Below are 6,000 nucleotides of genomic sequence, written 5' to 3'. Positions count from 1 at the left end.
AACAAAGTTTTTGGGGTTTTTATCCCTATTTGCTGTGGGTAGTCACTTTTCTTAGAGGAATGGGCTTTCTTGATTGACAGTTAAGATTGACAGGACCCGATGATTCATCATCTGCTTTCTGCGCATGTCATTCCCAGAATTCAGTCTGTTATAATGATATTGTAACAGAGCATATGCATCATATCATAATGATAGTGTAATGAGGCTCAGATGAGTTGAAGGTCGTTGGGGTCTTCATTGCGCAGGTGTGAGTGACTGGCTAAAACTGGTACCCAATTTTCTGCCTACTTGTTTCCTGGTATGTGTTACTTTTAGCCCAAAAATGACTTCTGGCTTGCTTAATTGTGGGCGGGTGGGGGTGGACCCTTCCTCGAATAGGATAACCTCAGTGTCTTTGCAGACAGACCCGAAGCTCCCTATCTAACTTTACTGCCTCTTTTCTAAGAGCCATGAACCTCCTTATTATTAATATAAATGTTGAAGGACGAGAGGTCTCTTCTGTATCTGCTTTCTGCAGAGAAAAGTCATCGTCCCTGCCTATTGGGGTTTCATGGAGCTCTTTCCCTTTCTGCCTTAGTCAGGGTGGAGTCTTGGGTTTCCTGCTGAAGTGCCGCCACAGTCCCTAGACAAGGAAAAGAAGATACAAACTTATTACTTAAATCATATATATTAATTTCTATTATTGATTTGCCTATTAAGCAAGTAAAGGAAAACAGGCTTGGTTAATATATTTCTTAAAGAATAAAAACCTTGTGGCCTAAAGTCCCCTCCCCTCTCAAACTCTAAGGACCCTGCCTGGCCCAGGGCTGTTTCCGCATGATGGTCTGATGATCAAAAGCCGGAGGACCTGAGTTACCAGTTTCAGAGTCACTATCTGGATTTAGGCGAGAGAGCCTTTTTCCCAAAGAAAAGAAGAAAGAAAACTTAACTAGGTTTATGGGGGAAAAAAAATTAAGAACTCTGCAAGAGATGTCCTGTATCATGTCCTTAATCACTAAAAGATTAAGAATTTTACAGGTGATGTCTTGTAGCAGGCAGAGGATCTGAATAGACATTTCTCCAAAGAGGACATACAGATGGCCAATAGACATATGAAAAGATACTCAACGTCACTAATCATCAGAGAAATGCAAATTAAAATCACAACAAGATATCATCTTATACCTGTCAGAATGGCCATTGTCAAAAAATCAACAAACAACAAGTATTGGTGAGGATGTGGAGAAAAGAGAACCCTCATGCACTGTTGGTGGGATTGCAAATTGGTACAGCCACTATGGAAAATAGTAGGGAAGTTCCTCAAAAAATTAAAATTAGAACTACCATATGACCAGCAATTCATTTCTGGGTATTTATCCAAAGAAATCCAAAACATTAATCCAAAAAGATATATGTATTCATGGCAGCTTTTAATTTCTTGCCTACAAGAGGCAAGAAATGGAAGCAACTTATATGCCCATCAGTAGACAACTGGATAAAGAAGTGGTACCTATATACAATGGGATATTACTTTGACATAAAAAAAGAATAAAATCTTACCATTTGTGACGACATGGATGGATCTAGAGGGTATTATGCTAAGTGAAATAAGTCAGACAGAGAAAGACAAATACTGTATGATCTCACTTATATGTGGAATCTAAAGAACAAAATAATAATTAAAAAAAAAACAAAGAGAAATAGACTCAGACACAGAGAACAAACTGATGGTTGTCAGACGAGAGGGGGATTGGGAAGCTGGGTAAAAAAGGTGAAGGGATTAAGAAGTACTAATTGTTAGTTACAAAATAGTCACGGGTTGTGAAGTACAGCATAGGGAATATAGTCAATAATATTGTAATAACTATGTATAGTGCCAGGTGGGCACTGGACTGAGAGATTACTTTATAAATTGTACAGATATTTAGCTACTGTGCTGTACTCCTGAAACTAATATAAAATAACACCGAATGTTAAGTGTAATTGAAAAAAAGAAAAAAGAAAAAAAAATTCCCAGACCTTTCAGATGACAAATAAAGCTAATACTAACAAATGGCAAGTGGAAAAGATCAAATTTAGGAGAAGATCAACCTTTAGGAAAACATTGTTTACAGATGAAGCTGAGGATGACAGTTAAATCTTTTGTTAATTCCTTAGAAAGATCCAAGGTGGTGCCTCAAAGAATATTTCAGTCAAACAATAGGATTCTAGGAAGCTTAAGAGTGTTATCCCTTACCACTGTCAGCAGAGGCTCAAGGTATAGAGTTGTCTCAAAGAGATGTCTTAAAGTGACTTTTGTCTAGTAGAAAAATCCTAGTAAGATTCATAGAAGACCCTAAAAGTGGCAGAGCCACCACCAGTTTAAATTGTAAGACAGTAGAAAATGAAGCCTTTCGATCTCCAAACTTCTTTAGACAGAAAACAAGCTGAGAAGACTACTCGGCTACAAACACATGCTAGCTTTCATATAAAATGAATAGTTCAGTTCAGTGGGCAGATTTCAGAGGTGGAGCCAAGAGCTATAATTATTCCCAGGACTTGAATCCTAATCCAAGAATTGCCAACAAGTATTCTACTAGATTTCAAAATTTCTATGACTCAATGACTCTCGTGTGCCTGCTTCCCCCCTCCCCACCCCCTTATTTTCCCGTAGTGTTCACCTTATACCTATCCTGGCGTTCTTTGTATGCGTGTAGAAGCCACGTGTAACTGTGTGTTTAGCTCAACAGTTTTATGATTGAGAGGAATTGTACTTGAGAAACTCTATGTAAGGAACCACACCTGATGAGCTTCATCCATACCGGTACCTGATTTAGATGGTTGATTACTGTACTGGGATGTGACTTTTGGGGGTCTTGGGACAGGGTGAGTATATCTTACATGGAAGGTGGATGTGAACAAGTGAGGGCCAGAGGGTGGACTATGATAACCGGTCTTCAAGATAGCCCCAATGAGTCTCATCTCACGGTATTGATGTCCTTGTGTAGCCCACCTCCACAATGAATAGGGCTGACCTATGTAACCAATAGGATATTGCAGGAATTACAGTATGTCACTTCTGCGAAGTATGAGATAATGTTATTGATTTACACTGCTAAATTTGGGGATAATTTGTTGTGTGGTGAAGGGAACCAAAGTGTTGCCACCCTGAAGCTGCTTTTTGGGATATTGATTTTAAGCTGTTTATTAAGAAACAAAAGACTCAGAAAGAACCTTTGACCTTCCCACCTTTCCTGTCCAAGAGATTAAGACAGAAAATCCTGCTTCAGAAAGGAAACTTTAGGAAGTTTGCTTTAGCCTGAATAGCCTAATTTAAATTAAATATGGTAAATAAAAGGGCTTCAGGCAGGGGCCTGTTAGCTAAAATACCACCTGTATGCCTTGGTTTCTGAGTAGCAAGAATTTTCCTGCTATGTATGATCTCAACTACTTGTAAATCACCCACCCTCACTTTGGAAATCTAATGCCCCCATCCCCCCTTTTTTTCTTTGTCCAACAAATATGTCATCTATACACAATGTTGCCTCACTGTTTTTGGAATTTTCATGCTTATGTGAATTTCCCATGTGCGTGTATTAAAAATTTGATTTTTTTTCCTGATAATCTGTCTCTGTTAATTTAATTATTAGCCCAGTTAGAAGAACTTAGAAGGGGAGAGGAAAAATTTTGGTTTTTGCCCCTACAGTGGCAATAGATAACAAACGCAATTAATTTATTTAAATCTCATTATAAATTTATGGGTTTAAGCATACTTGATAAGACTTTTTAAAATCAAATATGATCATTAAATACTTAAGGATAGCTACTAATAGGAATAAGTAGAAGAAAAAATGTGCAATGAAAAGCAAAGAAAACAATTCAAAAGGAAAAAGGAACAGATTCAGAGGATGAGGGAGGGAAGCAAATTATAAAAAGTATGATAAATGGAAAAATCAAAGTGAGATGTAAAAATAAATTTAATGTATCAGAAAGCCCTGAAATTGTAACAAAAAAAGAAGAGGAAGAAGGAGAAGGAGAAGAGAAAGAAAAAGAAAAGAAAAAGAAAAAAGAAAAAAGAATAAAGCCAAAGCCCCCCAAAATCTTACTTGTAAAAACAGAGATTTCTGATTGGTTAAAAGAAAAAATTCCAGATATATGCTGTTTATAAAAGCCACGCCTGAAACTTTGAGTGTTAGTTCCCAAGGTGACTTTATTGTGAAATAAACTAACAGACACAAATAATGGACACAAATTCCTGTGCTGTAAGTAAAAGGTATGAGGAATTAACCGAATATAGTACCTGGCATAAGAAGAAGGCACAGCAGCACTTTATCAAGGTAACAATTATCCCTGGCTTTCAGATCCACACTAAGGCATCCAGCTGACTCTTATACTACCTGATTGGGGTGAAGATCCCACCTCATTCTTCTCAAAGTTGCCTTTCATGAGTTTTGTTTGATTTCTGCCTAGCCCATGCCAGCTCTTCTGATAAAGCCTCAAAATATTCCTGAATGTTTACACCATGACGAGGTACATCTGAAATCAATTTTCCAGGCGTATCATCCTAGAAGACCCGGATTTCAAGTCTGCTTGGAGAAATTCTGCAAACAAAATGGCAAAGAAAAGTCAAAAATAAAGGGTGAACAGTAAAGAGATGGGAAAAGATATATCACGTTAAAAGTATTAAAAATAAAGCTGTAGTGACAGTATTAATATGAGACAAAGTATATTTCAGATCAAAAAAGATTAGCAGGCCTAAAGAAGGTCATTTTACAATGAAAAATGGGTAAATTTATCAAGAGGACTGACAAGAAAAAAAATTCTGAGATGTTCTAAATTAAAATTACGGCGGCTGGGGAGTGAGAGAAAGAGACAGAACGGTTAGTCTGTTAATAGCTGTGGACCAGCTCTGACCAAAGGCTGTGGTATGCATCTGTAGGAATTTAGGATTCCCTTCCAGTTGGCTATTTCTGTGATTATCCAAAAGAGAGAATAGCCAAGGGCCATAAAACCCCACAGCAGAGACATAGCCTCTGCTTCTTATTTACACAGGAACTTTCCAATCTGCTGACCACAGCTAATCCACAGGAGCGGACACTTCTTCCTTGTAGACTCTGCTGCACTGATCCCAGAACTAGCCCCGCTTCACCTTCTCCCGTCCCCTTTGTCTATAGCTAGTGTAGATTCTTTCACAAGTGCTTACATCTTTCTCCCCGCCACCACGCCTGATGTATAAAAATGCTTGCAAAACTCCCAGACAATGGACATGTTGTCTTCTGCCTAGCCATGCTCCTGGTGGTTTAGACTCTGTGCCCCAAGACCAGTCTTTTTTGCTAGCAATGGCTTGTGAAAAGACTTTCAGCCATGGAAGTTAAAATTTTTTGTTTAACAGGACACAGCAATCTTAAATGTTTATGTACCTAATAACGGAAATTCAAAATACACAAAGCAAAAACCAAAGAACTACAAGGAGAATCAAACAAATTCACAGTTGCAGCTAGAGATTTCAATATATTCCACTTTCAATGCTTGATAGAACAAGTAGGCAGAACAATAGAAAGAATACGGTAGATATGAACACTATCAAGCAACTTGACCTAATTAACAATTATAGACCGTGCGACGTGACAACAGCAGAATATACATTCTTTTCAAGTGGACATAGAACATTCACCAATATTCTGGGCCATAAAACAAGTTCTAATAACTTTGAAAGCATTCAATTCACACAAAACACGTTCTCTGACCACGTGCTATTAAATTGGAAATCAATAACAGAAAAATCCCTAGAAAATCCTCAAATATTTGGAAATGAAATCACATACCTCTAATTTTACTATGACCTTGATGGGCAGAGAAGCCCTTGGGTGTTATCTAGGTCACACTCTATATTGGGTAACTAGGATAGAAGAAAGAAAACCTAAAAACTCGGTTTTCCGTTGTAGAGGAAATATAGATAATAATCACCTAAGAGTTAAGTTTGGAGTTAAGGTAGAGCAGTCCTTTGGGGCTAATAAATCAGCATATTGGCAGGGATCTGGT

Source organism: Pteropus vampyrus, unplaced genomic scaffold (assembly GCF_000151845.1).
Source record: "Pteropus vampyrus isolate Shadow unplaced genomic scaffold, Pvam_2.0 Scaffold488, whole genome shotgun sequence".
Classification (NCBI taxonomy): domain Eukaryota; kingdom Metazoa; phylum Chordata; class Mammalia; order Chiroptera; family Pteropodidae; genus Pteropus; species Pteropus vampyrus.
The sequence above is the reverse complement of the archived record's forward strand: the minus strand, read 5'-3'. Positions refer to the sequence as shown.